The sequence below is a fragment of the Aristolochia californica genome, unplaced genomic scaffold (assembly GCF_029961685.1).
Source record: "Aristolochia californica isolate CCGP_79_NKW_82.1479 unplaced genomic scaffold, dmAriCali1.0.hap1 SCAF_361, whole genome shotgun sequence".
Taxonomy (NCBI): domain Eukaryota; kingdom Viridiplantae; phylum Streptophyta; class Magnoliopsida; order Piperales; family Aristolochiaceae; genus Aristolochia; species Aristolochia californica.
Window position 1 is genome coordinate 7,501 of NW_027182061.1, and position 18,221 is coordinate 25,721.

General features: G+C 37.9%; 3 non-coding genes across 3 annotated transcripts; 2 read left to right on the forward strand and 1 right to left on the reverse strand.

Annotated features, from left to right (window-relative positions):
* The first annotated feature begins 8,169 nt into the window (after nucleotides 1–8,169).
* Nucleotides 8,170–8,256, forward strand: TRNAS-GGA (transfer RNA serine (anticodon GGA)). The gene has a single exon. It is a non-coding gene; the product is annotated as a tRNA-Ser (tRNA).
* A 1,287-nt stretch (nucleotides 8,257–9,543) lies between these two features.
* Nucleotides 9,544–9,616, reverse strand: TRNAT-UGU (transfer RNA threonine (anticodon UGU)). The gene has a single exon. It is a non-coding gene; the product is annotated as a tRNA-Thr (tRNA).
* A 1,985-nt stretch (nucleotides 9,617–11,601) lies between these two features.
* TRNAF-GAA (transfer RNA phenylalanine (anticodon GAA)) lies at nucleotides 11,602–11,674 on the forward strand. Its single transcript has one exon. It is a non-coding gene; the product is annotated as a tRNA-Phe (tRNA).
* Nucleotides 11,675–18,221: the final 6,547 nt, after the last annotated feature.

Sequence of the window (18,221 nt, forward strand, 5' to 3'; positions counted from 1 at the left end):
CCAAATTTGCCTGATGTAGAGGCAATCAAGAAGGCTGCGTAAGTGAATATATAACCTACAGAAAAGTGGGCTAATCCAACCAATCTTGCTTGCACAATGGAAAGAGCCACTGGTTTATCCCTCCATCGAATCAAATTAGCCAAAGGTGTGCGTTCATGAGCCCATGCTAAAGTTTCAATCAATTCCTGCCAATATCCACGCCAGGAAATTAAGAACATAAATCCAGTCGCCCAAACAAGATGTCCAAATAGGAACATCCATGCCCAGACCGATAAACTATTCGTACCAAAAGGGTTATATCCATTGATAAGTTGTGAAGAGTTTAACCATAGATAATCTCTTAACCATCCCATCAAATAAGTGGAGGATTCGTTAAATTGGGAAACGTTACCTTGCCATAATGTGATGTGCTTCCAATGCCAATAAAAAGTAACCCATCCTATGGTATTTAACATCCAGAAAACTGCCAAATAAAATGCGTCCCAAGCCGAAATATCACAAGTACCACCTCGTCCCGGGCCGTCGCAAGGAAAACTATAACCGAAATCCTTTTTATCTGGCATTAACTTGGAACCGCGCGCGTCTAAAGCACCTTTTACTAAAATCAATGTAGTTGTATGCAAACCTAGAGCAATCGCATGATGAACCAAGAAGTCTCCAGGACCTATTGTTAAGAATAGTGAATTACTATTCTCATTAACGGCATTCAACCAGCCAGGTAACCATATGCTTCGACCAGCATTAAATGCTGGGCCATTCGTTGAAGATAAGAGTACGTCGAACCCATATGAAGTCTTACCGTGAGCAGATTGTATCCATTGGGCAAATATAGGCTCAATCAAGATTTGTTTCTCCGGAGTACCAAAAGCGAGCATGACGTCGTTATGAACATAGAGTCCTAAAGTATGAAACCCCAGAAACAGGCTGGCCCAACTTAAATGAGATATGATAGCTTCTTTATGGTCTAACATTCTTGCCAATACATTATCCTCATTCTGTTCTGGATTGTAATCTCGAATGAAGAATATAGCTCCATGAGCAAAGGCTCCTGTCATGATGAACCCTGCGATGTATTGGTGATGAGTATATAACGCAGCTTGAGTAGTAAAGTCTTGTGCTATAAATGCGTAAGCGGGTAAAGAGTACATGTGTTGAGCTACCAAGGAGGTAATAACCCCTAAAGAGGCTAGGGCAAGACCCAATTGAAAATGAAGCGAATTATTGATTGTGTCATAAAGACCCTTATGTCCACGCCCCAATCGACCTCCCGGAGGAATATGTGCTTCTAAAAGATCTTTCATACTATGCCCAATACCGAAGTTAGTTCTATACATATGGCCAGCAACGAGAAAAATAAATGCAATAGCTAAATGATGATGGGCAATGTCGGTCAGCCATAAACTTTGTGTTTGTGGATGGAATCCCCCGAGAAGGGTTAGAATGGCAGTTCCCGCCCCTTCGTAGGTGCCGAATAAATGACTACTGGAATCGGGGTTCTGGGCATAAAGATTCCACTGACCTGTAAAAAGGGGGCCCAACCCCTGGGGATACGGTAATACATCTAAGAAATTATTCCATCTGACGTACTGCCCCCTTGATCCGGGAATAGCGACATGAACTAAATGCCCTGTCCAAGCCAAGGAACTTACTCCGAATAGTCCTGACAAATGATGATTGAGACGAGATTCGGCATTTTTAAACCACGAAACGCTTGGTTTCCACTTGGGCTGTAGATGTAACCAACCCGCTATTAAGGATATGGCAGAAAGAAATAATAGAAAAAGAGCTCCAGTATAAAGATCCTCATTGGTACGTAAGCCGATTGTATACCACCACTGATAAACACCGGAATAAGCGATATTCACTGGGCCGAGAGCACCCCCTCGAGTAAAAGCTTCTACCGCCGGTTGACCAAAATGAGGATCCCAAATTGCATGAGCAATTGGTCTTACATGTAAAGGGTCCTGTACCCATGACTCAAAATTTCCTTGCCAAGCTACATGAAACAGATTTCCGGAAGTCCACAGAAAGATTATTGCTAACTGCCCGAAGTGAGAAGCAAAAATGTTCTGATAAAGACGTCCCTCAGTAATATCATCATGACTCTCGAAATCATGTGCGGTAGCAATACCAAACCAAATACGACGAGTAGTGGGGTCCTGAGCTAAGCCTTGGCTAAACCTTGGAAATCTTAATGCCATAATGCCTTTCAAATCCTCCTAGCCATTATCCTAGTGCAATAATTCTTGCTAAGAAGAATGCCCATGTTGTGGCAATTCCGCCCAGAAGGTAATGGGTTACTCCTACAGCGCGTCCTTGTACAATGCTCAAGGCTCTAGGCTGAATAGCAGGAGCAACTTTTAATTTGTTATGAGCCCAAACGATGGATTCAATGAGTTCTTGCCAATAACCACGGCCGCTGAATAGAAACATTAAACTAAACGCCCAGACAAAATGAGCGCCTAGGAAAAAAAGGCCGTATGCGGATAATGAGGAACCATAAGACTGAATTACCTGAGATGCTTGTGCCCATAAGAAATCCCGGAGCCACCCATTAATAGTAGTGGAACTTTGCGCAAAGTTCCCCCCCGTGATATGAGTTACCACCCCTTGATCACTTATACTGCCCCAAACATCTGACTGCATTTTCCAACTGAAGTGGAATATCACTACCGAAATGGAATTGTACATCCAGAATAGGCCTAAGAAGACATGATCCCAGGCGGATACTTGGCATGTTCCCCCTCTTCCGGGGCCGTCACAAGGGAAACGAAACCCAAGATTTGCTTTATCAGGTATCAATCGTGAGCTACGAGCAAATAGAACACCTTTCAGTAATATCAATACAGTCACATGGATCGTAAATGCATGAATGTGATGTACCAAAAAATCTGCGGTTCCTAATGGAATAGGTAACAAAGCGACTTTGCCCCCTACAGCCACTAAATCACTACCCCCCCAAGTCAAGCTGGTGCTTGTTGTTGCACCAGGAGCTGTTGCACTAGGTGCTAAAGCATGGGTGTTTTGTACCCATTGAGCAAAGATGGGTTGTAATTGTATAGCGGTATCTGAAAACATATCTTGGGGACGCCCTAAAGCACTCATGGTATCATTATGAATATACAAACCAAAACTGTGAAAGCCTAGAAATATACATGCCCAGTTGAGATGTGATATGATTGCGGCGCGGTGCCTAAGTACACGATCTAATAGATCGTTGTATCGAGTAGTTGGATCATAGTCTCTTACCATAAAAATGGCTGCGTGTGCAGCAGCACCAACTATGAGAAACCCACCAATCCACATGTGATGTGTGAACAACGAAAGTTGTGTACCATAGTCAGTAGCTAAGTATGGATAGGGGGGCATGGAATACATATGGTGAGCTACAACAATGGTTGAAGAGCCTAACATAGCTAAGTTAAGAGATAATTGAGCATGCCATGACGTTGTTAGGATCTCATAGAGACCTTTATGACCCTGACCTGTAAATGGACCTTTATGAGCCTCTAAAATATCTTTCAGACCGTGACCAATGCCCCAGTTAGTCCTATACATGTGACCAGCTATCAGGAAAAGAATTGCAATAGCTAAATGATGGTGTGCAATATCGGTCAGCCATAGACCCCCTGTTACTGGGTCTAATCCTCCCCGAAAAGTAAGAAATTCCGCGTATTTTGACCAATTCAAGGTGAAAAATGGGGTTGCTCCCTCAGCAAAACTTGGATAAAGTTGAGCCAAAAGATCCCGATTCAAGATAAATTCATGAGGAAGCGGTATCTCCTTAGGATCTACCCCGGCATCTAGAAATTGGTTAATCGGCAAAGATACATGTACTTGGTGTCCCGCCCAAGAAAGAGACCCCAGTCCTAGTAACCCCGCTAAGTGGTGATTTAACATGGATTCTACATCTTGGAACCAAGCCAATTTAGGAGCAGCTTTGTGATAATGGAACCAACCGGCAAAAAGCATTAACGCTGCAAATACCAATGCACCAATTGCGGTACAATAGAGTTGTAATTCGCTAGTTATTCCAGACGCTCTCCAAATCTGAAAAAATCCAGAGGTTATTTGTATTCCTCGGAAACCCCCGCCCACATCACCATTCAATATTTCTTGACCCACTATTGGCCAAACCACCTGGGCGCTGGGTCCAATGTGAGTAGGATCGCTTAGCCATGCTTCATAATTGGAAAAACGAGCACCGTGGAAATACATGCCACTCAGCCAAAGAAAGATGATGGAGAGTTGACCGAAATGAGCACTAAAGACTTTTCGAGAGATCTCCTCCAAATCACTCGTATGGCTATCGAAATCGTGAGCATCAGCATGTAGATTCCAGATCCAAGTGGTAGTATCAGGGCCCTTAGCTATTGTTCTTGAGAAATGACCGGGTTTGGCCCATTCCTCGAAAGAAGTTTTTACGGGATCCCTGTCTACCATAATCTTCACTTCTGGTTCCGGCGAACGAATAATCATTGAGTCCTCCTCTTTCCGGACAACACATACAAAGAGACCCGCCAACTGTCAGTAATTAGTGAACCTCTGAGAGATGGGTATTTATGATTAGTGATTAGTTCCTTTCTTTCCTATCTCCCATCTATTTATTTTCTTTAGTTATTTACTAGAGCAATTATGATATGGAAGTCAATCCGGGGCAAGTGTTCGGATCTATTATGACATATCTGGGGGGCGCCCAACGGACCTTTATCTAATAATAAAGCCCCTTCCTCACATGGCATGGCGCAAAAACCATTTTTGGTGCAATCCAATGTATTCATATTTCAATGTATAAATGCCTAGATGAATCCACTTCAGTTTAGATCTTACATATATCTCACATGGAACGTATTTATTACTCTATTACAAATCAAAGAATCATTCATTAGTCATTAAAAAGAAAAAAGAGACATCCCGATATCCCTATTTAGTCAGTCGAGGATATAGCTTTATTAGCATAGAAAAAAAGGAATGGAATGTATTCTGTACAGTATCTATATGGTTTATACTTCGGAAGTACCAGACGAAATAGAACGATCTTAGAAGGGATATAATGAAATTCCTTGATTGGCTCTTCCCAGAGGAACGATCCATTTTATTTGATTAATGGATCCAACATAACATGATAATTGAATTAAAAAAAAAAAGAGTGTTCTTATTCGAACCGCCCTGTGATCTTCAACCAATTATGGGCTTCAATATAATTACCTGGAGTAAGCGATATTGCTTGTTTCCAATATTCAGCAGCTTGATCAGACCAAGCCTCCGCAATTTCAGAATCCCCCTGTCGAATGGCCTGTTCTCCCCGGTCGGAATAGGTGGGTCATTTCCTTCCCTTAGAACCGTACTTGAGAGTTTCCTACCTCATACGGCTCCGCCGTCAAGTCTTTTGGTGTCCCATCTTAATCTACCATATCTATAATTGAATGAGATTTCTCGTAAATCTATCCCGGGTTAACCAGAAGAGGTTAATTACATGAGTTTCAAACTCTTTTTTTGATCAAAAATGCGTTTTATCTTTTCTCCCACCTTCAGAAAAATAAAGCATAGGTACCGTACCCCCTCTATCATTAGAATCTTCTGAAAGGTAACTATCTCGGTTTCATATAGGAATTGATATTGATATAGAATCTTTGAAAAAGACTTTCCTCCATAAGAAAGAAAGGACTTACTATCTTTGGGATCTGATGCTACACCGCTGCTCAATACCTTAGTAGATCGACTCTATTACATAAGTTGATTCCTCACTTTTATCTCATATCATAAGATATGATATGTTCTGTAAGCAGTTCTTATTGTATCGGCCCCAAAACCTCTCTAATTGATCTTTACGGCGCTTACCCTATCAATTAAATTAGATCCTTTATCCATGGAATCTAGTATATAGGCCATACCTATTTCTTCATATTTTGGCCTCTATGAAGTCTTTCTTTGCTACAGCTGATAAAAATCGTTGCTTTGGACGATGCATATGTAGAAAGCCTATTTTTTTTTTCTAGTATTGACTAGCGTATTTGATCTTTCTTTCCTTCTTTCTATAGTGGAGATAGTCGCACGTAATGACAGATCACGGCCATATTATTAAAAGCTTGTGGTAAGAATGGGTTTCGCTCTAGCGCCCGGAAATAATATTCCAAAGCCTTCGTATGTTCCCCGTTGCTTGTGTGGATAAGGCCTATGTTATAGAGTATATAACTTCGATCGTAGGGATCAATTTCTAGTCGCGTAGCTTCATAATAATTTTGTAAAGCTTCCGCATAATTTCCTTCGGATTGAGCTGACATCCGTTACGGTCGTTCATTCTATTCAAAGAATCTCCGTTTCAGAACCGTACGTGAGACTTTCATCTCATACGGCTCCTCCCTTCTCTTCTGTGCATAGTAATAAAGGGAATAACCCATGGAATCGGAATCAAAAAAGATTGAAATATTTTCATTATGAACTGATGGGGGCTAGTGTTTTTACAAGAAATCTCTAGCCAGCCTTCCTGTAGGAGGTCTTTTTCTTAACACCAAACGTGTTGATGCTAGATAGAAATGCTCACTCCAACAATTTCTTTGTCCTCAACGCCCTCTATTTGATTTGCAGGAATTAGTCACTTCAACGATCTTCGATGGTTATACGGGTATCCAAAGCACAAACGAGATGGATGTTTGTTGTCCCAACCATTCTTGTTAGTCCCGATCCCAATAAGGAAAAGGGGTATAATATATAACAAAGTTTTCGTGTTGTTGATTCCTAGGTGTAGTGCTTCTTCCCCTATGCGCCGCCTATTGGTACTGGTGGAGTAGGATTAACCTGCAATACAGAACCTATAGGTGTAACCTTTCGCTCAATGCTAAAATCGATAATTGAAGCATCTGAGGTTGCATCAATCGGGGATACACGACAGAAGGAATTGTTCGATCTCTACTACCCCAAACTTCACCTTCACCAAGCGGAAGTTTATTTAAAGAATTTTTTTTTTGTGTCCTGAACCATGTCCCCTTCTCATAAGACTGAAAGAGGTCAAATCCAATATATAATAATATAATATAATAAGTAAATATAAATAAATAGAATTATATTATATAATTAGAATATATATAAATTTTAATATTAATAAATAAATAAAAAAAAAACGAATCAAATCACACCATCTCTGTAATAGGTAAATGCCTCTCTTTTCTCCTGAAGTTATCGGAATTATTCGTAATAAGATATTGGCTACAATTGAGGAGGTCTTATCAAGAAAATTTCCACTTATCCGAGATCTAGGCATAGTTTACAACCCATTCCATAATTCTTCTCATTATCCTCTCCCTCGAGGGAAAATGCTCCCATAAACAAAGGAATTGTACAGTACGAAATCACATAAAAACAGAGTAATTGTAAAAAAAAAAAGACCCTCAAAATTGCCCCTTTTAAGACAGGGATAGATAGGAAATATTGGAATCAGATTGGATTTCAGTCCAATGTGGTATACCAATGAACAGAACTCTTACTCTTTATTTTATCGAAGTTAAGGAATCCAAGAAATTTTCCTACAAATTCTGATCTAACTCGAGGAGTTTTTTTTTTTTTTATTATTACCCAAAGAGTCAAAAGAATCAAATAAGCATTCCATGATGAAAATAGAATAACCAACCCATCCATTTTGGGCGAATAGCGCGTATCCACAAACAAAACAATACAATGGAAATATTAAAATCATAGGGCGACCCATGAATTTATTTATAATAGATCCATGGGAATAATAGATCCATGGGATAGCTCATGAGAAGAGTTGTTGTTGATAAATCTGAAACTAGAAAGGAATTTTTTAATTCCTATGGACCTCTAAATATAACCATAGTATAAAATACTATAGTATAGTATAGAGTTTGTGGATTCGTCCCAATTCATTGGTTGTTTAATCCGGTATACGGTATAAATATCCGAATAAGATGGAGAGGGTCGTCGTCTTGACAAAGATGAATAGATAGTTTTTTTAATATTAAGTTAATATTAAATAAAAAAAAATGTGTTTTTATCCCTCGAGCCTCGAAGGAAGATCTTTGTTTGACGAAAAGTTTTCGATTTATAATAGATCGGTCGTACCTTTATTGTATTGCAATAAAAAATTCAATAAAATAATATGAATGACTCGCTATTCACCGGGTTTCCGGGCAATAATCCTAAGATTCTGTGGGAAAGGTGGCCGAGTGGTTCAAGGCGTAGCACTGGAACTGCTATGTAGGCTTTTGCTTACCGAGGGTTCGAATCCCTCTCTTTCCGTACCTTGACCTACACCTAATTTACCAACGTTACCAACCACAATGTATCAAATAACAATGGATACCATTATTCCAAGAGTAGGGCCTTTGCTTTCTAGTGATTCTCTATTGCCAATTACTGTGGTAGATAAAATATCGGATCGGAAAGGGTGGACAAGGAATGAGAATCTGACCGCGGATCCACTTGGGATACGAAAAGGATACGAAAATGGGGGAAAATCCGGATTAAATCCCTTAACTTAGTTCTATTTACTTTGTTTGGTGAAACAGGGTAGACAAAATTGTATTGTCCAAAGCTTAATTATTTTATTTTAATTAAGTTTAAGTCTGACGGGAATAATATTCCACGACTAGTAATTCATTGATTTTTAAGCCGATCCATTTACTATCTATTATTTGATTTACTATTCCTTTATATTGGAATGAGTCAAGAGTCAAATGTTTTGGCAATTCCTCGCGGGGAGATGAATCCACATAATTTTGAATCAGAGCTCTGGATCTTTGTTCATCTCTCGTAGTAATAATATCTCGGGGTTTACACCGATAACTTGGGATATCTACTATACGACCATTAACTAAAATATGTCTATGGTTAACTAGTTGTCTAGCTCCAGGAATGGTCGAAGCCATACCCAATCGAAAAAGGATGTTATCCAAACGCATTTCAAGTAGTTGTAGTAAAACTTGACCTGTTGACCCTTTGGCTTTCCCAGCGATACGAACATATCTAAGCAATTGCCGCTCTGTCAGACCATAATGAAAACGCAATTTTTGTTTTTCTTCTAGACGAATACGATATTGAGATCTTTTCCCGGAACGCGGTTGGTTTCTAAGATCACTTCCGGATCTAGGTCTTTTACTAGTGAGTCCCGGTAAAGCCCCCAGACGGCGTATTTTTTTGAAACGAGGCCCTCGGTAACGAGACATAAAGACTCCTTATTTTATTGAAATTGGATTTCACAGAATAAAAAAATTAAGACTGAACTAAACGATAAACGAAGCTAAACTCGCTGAAATACTATAAAGAAGAATGAGATGAATTGTCTCAATAACCAGATTATTTTATATAGTTATATATAGGAAGTTAAGTATCCCTTTCTTGTTCTGTAGAGATCTAACAGCTTCAATCCATTTTTTATTCTTTTTTATTCATAGTTGGGAGTTCCCGTAACATACTATGTTGACCCGACATTTGGAGAAAATTGAAAAGTCTTTTCAATTTCTCTTGATCTCAAGGAGACATTATCAATATCAATATCAATCATGGAAAAAATCGAATAAATGGAAAAGCCGGCTATCGGAATCGAACCGATGACCATCGCATTACAAATGCGATGCTCTAACCCCTGAGCTAAGCGGGCTCACATAACAGAAATAGTGCATAGGATTTCGGGAAACTACTGGGACTTAGCTATTAGTAATTAGCTATTTATTTATTTTTTTATTTTATTTATCTATTTATTTATCTATTATTAATATCTATTATTAATAATTAATATAATTATAATAAATAAATAAAGAGTAGTTTGTTTTTATTATTATTATAATTATTATTAATTATTATTATTATATATAATATATATATATATAAATACAATTATATAAATACAAATACAATTATATAAATACAATATCAATATTATATTAATAATACAATATTAATATTAAATAGAATATAATATTAATTATGACAACATTAATATTAATAATGTAATTATTAATATTAATGTTGTTATGTAATAATAAATAATAATATAATATTAATATATTATATTATTAATATTAATTAGATTATATTATGATTATGTAATATTAGTAATATTAATTACTTAATCTTAATAAAATAAACTAAAAAATAAAAATTAGCTTAGTTATATATTCTATATATAGTTATAGAAATTTAGAAATTCTATTTATTTACACTATAGGAATTCCTATAGTATAGGAGATCCTTCCTAAGGAAAGGATAAGATAAAGGAAAGGATAAGATAAAGATAAGGCTGCAGTCCAGAGCATAATGAGACATTCCTCTGGTTTCATTCGGAAAGGGAGGGGATAAGACGATAAAAAAAGAATGAATATCGACCGTTCCAGTATTCCAAATAGCGCTAAAAAAATAAGGGGTGTAAAGACATATATATATATGTGACGTGGGATATATCCATCCATATTGAATTGCGGATACATCAATGATAGAATCATTTCTGATTGGATCATATCAAATATGGGCCCGCCACTCCGATAGGGATGAAAGAAGCTGGTCAAGAAATATAATAGGGACACACCTCTTTGATATAGGAATAAGGGCCTGTATCTAATGAATTCAACGGCTCCAAGATAAATGAAAGAAAAGAAGGGGGGGTCACAATGTGATTTCTTTCTCATAAGGAAGAGGGAGGGGGATATGGCGAAATTGGTAGACGCTACGGACTTGATTGGATTGAGCCTTGGTATGGAAACCTACTAAGTGGTAACTTCCAAATTCAGAGAAACCCTGGAATTAAAAATGGGCAATCCTGAGCCAAATCCTGTTTTCAGAAAAAAAAAAGGATAGGTGCAGAGACTCAACGGAAGCTGTTCTAACGAATGGGGTTGACTTTACTACATTGGTAGAAGAATCCTTCTATCGAAACTCCAGAGTGGGATGACCCTAGATATGTACGTATACGTACTGAAATATCAAAGATTAATCACGACCCGAATCCATATTTTTTTTTTCTAAAAATTTCAGAATAATAATTTCAGAAGCAGAAGGAAGAATCGAATAGTCAGTGATCAAATCGACTATCACACCAGAGTCTGATAGATCTTTTTAAGGATGTCTGATAGATCTTTTTAAGGATTGATTAATCGAGTGAGACGAGAATAAAGATAGAGTCCCATTCTACATGTCAATACTGACAACAATGAAATTTATAGTAAGAGGAAAATCCGTCGACTTTAGAAATCGTGAGGGTTCAAGTCCCTCTATCCCCAATAAAAGGCCTATTTGACTCCCTAAGCATTTATCCTCTTTTTTTTTTATCAGTGGTTCAAAATTAGATATGTTTTTCACTTACTCTACTCTTTCACAAATGGATCCGGCCAGAAATCTTTCTCTCTTCTCACTGTGATAGATATGATATACGTACAAATGCCCATCCATATATGGATGGGCAAAGAATCTCCATTACGGAACCTTTCACAGTTCATATCATTACTCTTACACTTACATTTACAAAGTCTCCTTTTTGAAGATCCAACAAATTACCGACTTTATTTAGGTAAGTTAATGCTTTTTGAGTCCCTTTCATTGACATAGGCCCAAGCTTTCTTTTTCTTTTAGTAGGATCATGCATCGAGAATGGTCGGGATAGCTCAGCTGGTAGAGCAGAGGACTGAAAATCCTCGTGTCACCAGTTCAAATCTGGTTCCTGGCACGTGGTTAATGTATCGAATAGATAAGATACTCATACAAATAAATCAATAGAGTCAGAACCCATATTAATATTATTTAATATTATATGCGTTAATAGTCCAGAGCATAATACATATTTATCCATCTACATCTAGATGTATAGATAGACGCCTCCGTCTTGTAGATGGGTAAAAAACGAGTAGATGGGTAAAGATATGAGTAAAGAAAATAATTGGATTCCGTTCCCTCCTCTTTTTTGTTTGTTTGTTCATACTGTATCTCTTCCCGCACAAAAAGAATGTTAATACTTCATACATATCCGAAGTCGAAGTTAGTTGGTCGAAAACCCTAAAAGACTAGTCTGGAGGAGTTGAAGGATAGGAAAAGGCAGGGTTCATTTCAGAGACAGTCCAAAAAATCCGATCCTTTTTTATTTTATTTAATTTCTGAATTTTTCTTTTTTTATTTCAGAATTTACGATTTTATTTCATATTCTATTTCTTCACTTTCCCATTTATTCACTCCCTTCTATGCAGCTTTCCGTGGCCCCATCTAAGCGATGCGCGCGGTACAAAGTTCATGGTGCAGAACTCTTTTGATTCATCCTACAGGCTCTGCTCATCTGAAATGGGACTCTTCAAAATTTGAGAATCTAAATGAAGCTTCTTTAGCAGCCCATCCATAGTACGAATGAAAGGCCAGTTACTCCGTTTCATCTAGAACAGAACGTAAAAAGATTCCTTGAATATCTGGAGTCGTATAAGTGAAGATTAGTTTCTTATCATTCATCTTATCATTCAATGAGCATCTTGTATTTCATAGAAATTGGGGGTAATATAATCCTTACGTAAAGGCCAGCCTAGCCAACTTTCGGGCATCAAGATACGTTTCAGGCGTGGATGATTCTCATAAGCGATTCCCAACATATCATAGGATTCCCGCTCTTGAAAGTCTGCGCTTTTCCAAATCCAGAAAACAGACGGGATTCTAGGATTCGTCCTTGGGGCAAATACTTTTATGCATACCTCTTCGGGTTGATCCACACCATACTGTATTCTCGTAAGATGATACACGCTAGCTAACAATCCGCCTGGTGCTACATCATAGGCACACTGGGAACGTAGATAATTGTAACCATATACATATGAAATGACAGCAATGGAGTACCAATCCTCGGGTTTTATTTGTAAAGTCTCTATTCCTTGGTAATCGAAGCCCAAAGATCTATGAACTAGCTCATGCTTGACTAGCCAAGCGGATAAACGACCCTGCATCTTCTTGATCTCTCCCACATTTGTATGAGTATTTCAAATTGCCGATGAAATTTATGAAGATTGACCCACTGCTTGTTATCCTGGACAACACAAAAGCATCCTGCCTTTCCTAATTCAATAATTCGTGGGAAGACACTGAACTTTTGTATTTGAAAAATGCTTCAGAAGGTATCTCTGAAGTAGATGGGGACTGGTAGAGTAATCCTTGATCATAATTTCCAGTATGAGTACTTCGCTCAACATGAAACTTGTGATTGGTAGTAAAATATCGATTTTCCTGTTGAGACCCAATTCTATCTTCATAGATTTCTCGAGAGACTTTCTTACGAAGTTTCGTTATAGCATCCATAATTGCCTCTGGTTTGGGTGGGCAGCCCGGCAAATAGACATCCACAGGAATTAGCTTATCGACTCCCCGAACGGTACTATAAGAATCGGTACTAAACATCCCCCCTGTAATGGTACAAGCTCCCATAGCAATGACATATTTCGGTTCAGGCATTTGCTCATATAATCTCACTAAAGAAGGAGCCATTTTCATTGTTACCGTGCCGGCTGTTAAAATTAGGTCCGCCTGCCTAGGACTTGATCTTGGTACCAGCCCATAACGATCAAAGTCGAATCGAGATCCTATTAATGAAGCAAACTCAATGAAGCAACAACTGGTACCGTAGAGAAGTGGCCATAAACTGGAGAGTCTTGACCAATTCGAGAGGTCATTCGGTGTAGTTGAAATAACTGAATTTTGGGCTGTTCGGTCAAGTAACGGAAATTCAATAGAATTCATAACTGTCTCAATGTAACCTTTTCCTTCTTTTTTATTGTCTGAGGATTCAGGGGTTAAGACCATTCCAATGCTCCTTTTCGCCATGCATAAACTGAACCAACAATTAGGATAAGCACGAAAATGAAAGCTTCTATAAATACGGATAGACCCAATACATCGAAACTCATTGCCCATGGATAAAGAAAGACCGTTTCAACATCAAAAACAACAAAAACTAGAGCAAACATGTAATAGCGGATTCGGAATTGTAACCAAGCATCCCCCATTGGTTCTATACCCGATTCATAACTGGAGAGCTTCTCCGGTCCTTCACTAATCGGGGCTAAAACTCCGGAAATAAAAAATGCCAAAATAGGAATAACACTTGATATTATCAGAAATGCCCAAAAAATATCATATTCGTGAAGCAGAAACATAGATGCACTCCTATTAATGTGGAATATACCGAATTAGTCAATTCGAATTTTAATTGTCAATTTATTCATAACTATTTAGTCGAAACACCAATTAGGGTGGAACCACGTAGTTTCATTTGTTTGCTATGAATCATGTCTCGTTTCAAGATTCATCCAACGGAATCCCACTTACATTTACTTCGATTCCATTCAGGATGTAGACATATTATGTTTTTATACAAAAAAACTCTCTCACTTTGTTTTGTTTCGGATTTTCTTAAAATAAAAAAGTAATTAAAGACTATTTGAAATAATATGAAAATAATATGAATATTATTTCTATTCATAAAATCATAAAAAAAAAATATTAAATATAAATATATAACATAACAATGTTATATTAATATATTAATTAATATTTAAATTAACAGAAAATTCAAAATATGAAATTGAATTAATATTTAATATAATATAAATATATATTATATCAAATTTCTAATATAATTTGAATAATAATAGAATAAAAATTCTAATAAATAATAAGCCTGGCTTGGGTAAATTTTTCTCTCTTTTTTTTTTTTCTTTTATAATATCACAACACAAATAGTCAGATGTAGTAGAATGCCTAGGGATTTCTATCTTAGGATTTATGGTATATTCCACTTGGTTTGTGTTGATGTATTCTTTTCATTAGGGTCTGGTTAGAGGATCGTCATTCTGTCTATTGATTCGATACAGATACGGAAATAGAATGCATCGGCCAATTAGATTCTCTCCCTTTGTCCCAAATTTATACTTAATTGATTTGATTCAATCTGTTAAATTGTGAGAAATCCTTCCATATTTCCATATAAACTTCCATATTTCCATATAAATAGATATATAACAACTCATGGATTCCTATACCAAATTATAGACTTTTGACTTGTACTCCCTACCCCCGATGGTCCCCCTAGAGAGAATAAAGAATCGAGTTATTTAATTAGACTTAGAATAGAAGTCTTGAAGAAGTCATTCCATTTCGGACCAATTTCTAGGACTCAAAATCGCGATTTGAAATGATTTGAAATACTTGTTAATAACATCTGATAAGACTACCCAAGGGGTTAGGTTTCGTGACAATAAAAAGGTTTGTTTCCTTTGAAGTAAACCTACACAATGGAGTGTACCACAGTCGTAGAATCGGCTGAATCATAAATGATCCGCATAAGATACTTCTAATGGAATCAGGCGTTGTTGAACGATTCGACAGACCAAATCCAAAAATAGACTCATAGAAATAGAAGAGGGTGCAAACGTTGATACGTTTAGGTTATAGGTTAGCGTCCATTTTTTATCTCTGAAACAATGCACTGCATTGGAGTTATTGTGGAACAACAAAGCGATGAGTCAGAAGGATCCCCAGCCCGTGCAAGTTCAAACAGGCCCCCAATCTTCTTGCTTGCATAAAGTCTGTATCGGAAGGAAGGACCAGTAGAATTGGAATGATGAACAATTGAATTAGATTAGGTTGGAATAAAAAAAAAAATAAGTATTGTGCAGAAACAGAAGACTACTTGCTTTGCCAACCCACCGCGCGGGCCAGCCACAAGCACTAATGTGAGAAAATGAGAGCTACACAAAAATGTCAAAATGACACGGATGTCAAAATATATAGGGCTATACGGACTCGAACCGTAGACCTTCTCGGTAAAACAGATCAAACTGAGTATTATCTAAATGATTCGAACTGTTTCAAAGACCCAACATGCATTTTTTTTGCATTGGGCTCTTTCGTTAACTGATATAAGAATCGGCTAGTCCACCATACTTTTTCTTGACAGGAAGATAACGAGATGGTTCCACGTGCTCTGATTCATTTTTTGTATTCTGATCCAGGAGCAATACCAAAGTGTTTTCAAAGAAGGATTGCCTTGACGTAGGTCTGCCTCCGGCCTAGATCAACCTAAGTTAGGTTGAGTCTCTATCGCTCCGCTCAAAGAGTCAAATATGATACTTCATACACCTTAAAGCTCATAGGGCGAAAAGAGGTTATGTTATTTTGAGGTCCTTATACCCATTATGCCTAGCATTGAATAGACTAGGTATTCACCTTATCAATTATCAAATCAATGATGGGTTCTATTTTAAATTGGTACCTGAATCGGACCGAACCAAAGATTTGTCAGGCTATTGTTCTCTTGTTCCCTCGAATCCATGGAGTAAGACACCGATTTATCAATAAGATCAATTCTGTTGATTGCATGATGAACTCCCCTGAAAAAGCATTGGCGCGCGTGTAAACGAGGTGCTCTACCTAACTGAGCTATAGCCCTTGTCATAGATATCTTAACATCTAGATAATATCTTGTCAAGATGGATATTCTATGGTCCCATATGATAGCTCTCTGACCCCTTTACTGACAAAGATTGGTATTGCTTAGAAGTAGTATTCCATCTATAATGCCCATGCGAGGGGTCTTCCTTTTTTTTTTCTTTGTGATGATAAATGACCTACTTAACTCAGCGGTTAGAGTATTGCTTTCATACGGCAGGAGTCATTGGTTCAAATCCAATAGTAGGTATAACTTATTAGATACCGGAGTCAATGGTCTCTAATAAGTTTTTCTACCCACCCTTTCCTATTTTTTAATTAATCTTTTACCCTTTCCCTATTATCCTCCCACTATTCATACTTTATGTTTGTATTTTTTTTCCTTGCATCAGATTACACTTGATTGTATCCAATTGGTGGAATCCAAATAAGGTGTATAAACGGAGCTTCTTTTGATTATTCTGATGCATCGACGATTACGAAAACGAAATAGCATTGACAGCCTCTACGCGTGTCCTAGCTCGTCTGAGAGCTAGATTCGCCTCAATTACCTGTCTCTTGCCTTCAGCTTTACTCAAGTTAGCTTCCGCTATTTCAAGAGTTCGCTGAGCTTCTTGCGGATCAATGTCACTACCCCTCTCACCATCATTTACTAAAATGGTGATCTCATTATTGCCTATTCTAGCGAAACCACCCATCAGAGCCATCGTTACCCGTTGATCGTTAAGGCATATTCTCAAAATACCTATATCTACTGCTGTGGCAATAGGGGCGTGATTTGGTAATACACCAATTTGGCCACTATTAGTAGATAAAATAATTTCTGTCACTTCTGAATCCCAAATAATTCGATTAGGAGTCAGTACACAAAGCTTTAGGGTCATTTCTTCAATTTGCTCTCCACATCTAAGTTCATAGCCTTCGCGGTAGCTTCATCGATGTTACCTACCAAATAAAAGGCCTGCTCGGGAAGACCATCTAATTCTCCGGAAAGGATCAGTTGAAACCCCCTAATTGTTTCTGCGAGACCAACATATTTTCCTGTAGAACCGGTAAAAACTTCTGCTACGAAGAAGGGTTGTGATAAGAAACGCTCAATTTTTCGTGCTCTTGCTACGGTTAAACGATCCTCTTCAGATAATTCGTCCAACCCAAGGATAGCTATAATATCCTGAAGTTCTTTGTAACGTTGTGAAGTTTGCTTAACTCTTTGCGCAGTTTCATAATGTTCTTCGCCTACGATCCTAGGTTGGAGCATCGTTGACGTTGAATCTAAAGGATCCACTGCTGGATAGATGCCCTTGGCAGCTAATCCTCTTGATAGTACGGTAGTAGCATCTAAATGTGCAAATGTTGTAGCAGGGGCAGGGTCGGTCAAATCGTCCGCAGGTACATAAACTGCTTGAATGGAAGTTATGGATCCTTCTTTGGTAGAGGTAATTCTTTCTTGCAAAGAACCCATTTCTGTACTAAGAGTGGGTTGGTAACCCACAGCGGAAGGCATTCTACCTAATAGGGCGGATACTTCTGATCCTGCTTGAACGAAACGAAAGATATTGTCGATAAATAGAAGTACGTCTTGTTCATTAACATCCCGGAAATATTCCGCCATGGTTAGGGCAGTCAAACCAACTCTCATACGAGCTCCCGGCGGTTCATTCATCTGACCATAGACTAGAGCGACTTTTGATTCTGCAAGATTTTGTTCATTAATAACTCCGGATTCTTTCATTTCCATGTAAAGATCATTTCCTTCACGAGTACGTTCGCCCACTCCACCAAATACGGATACACCTCCA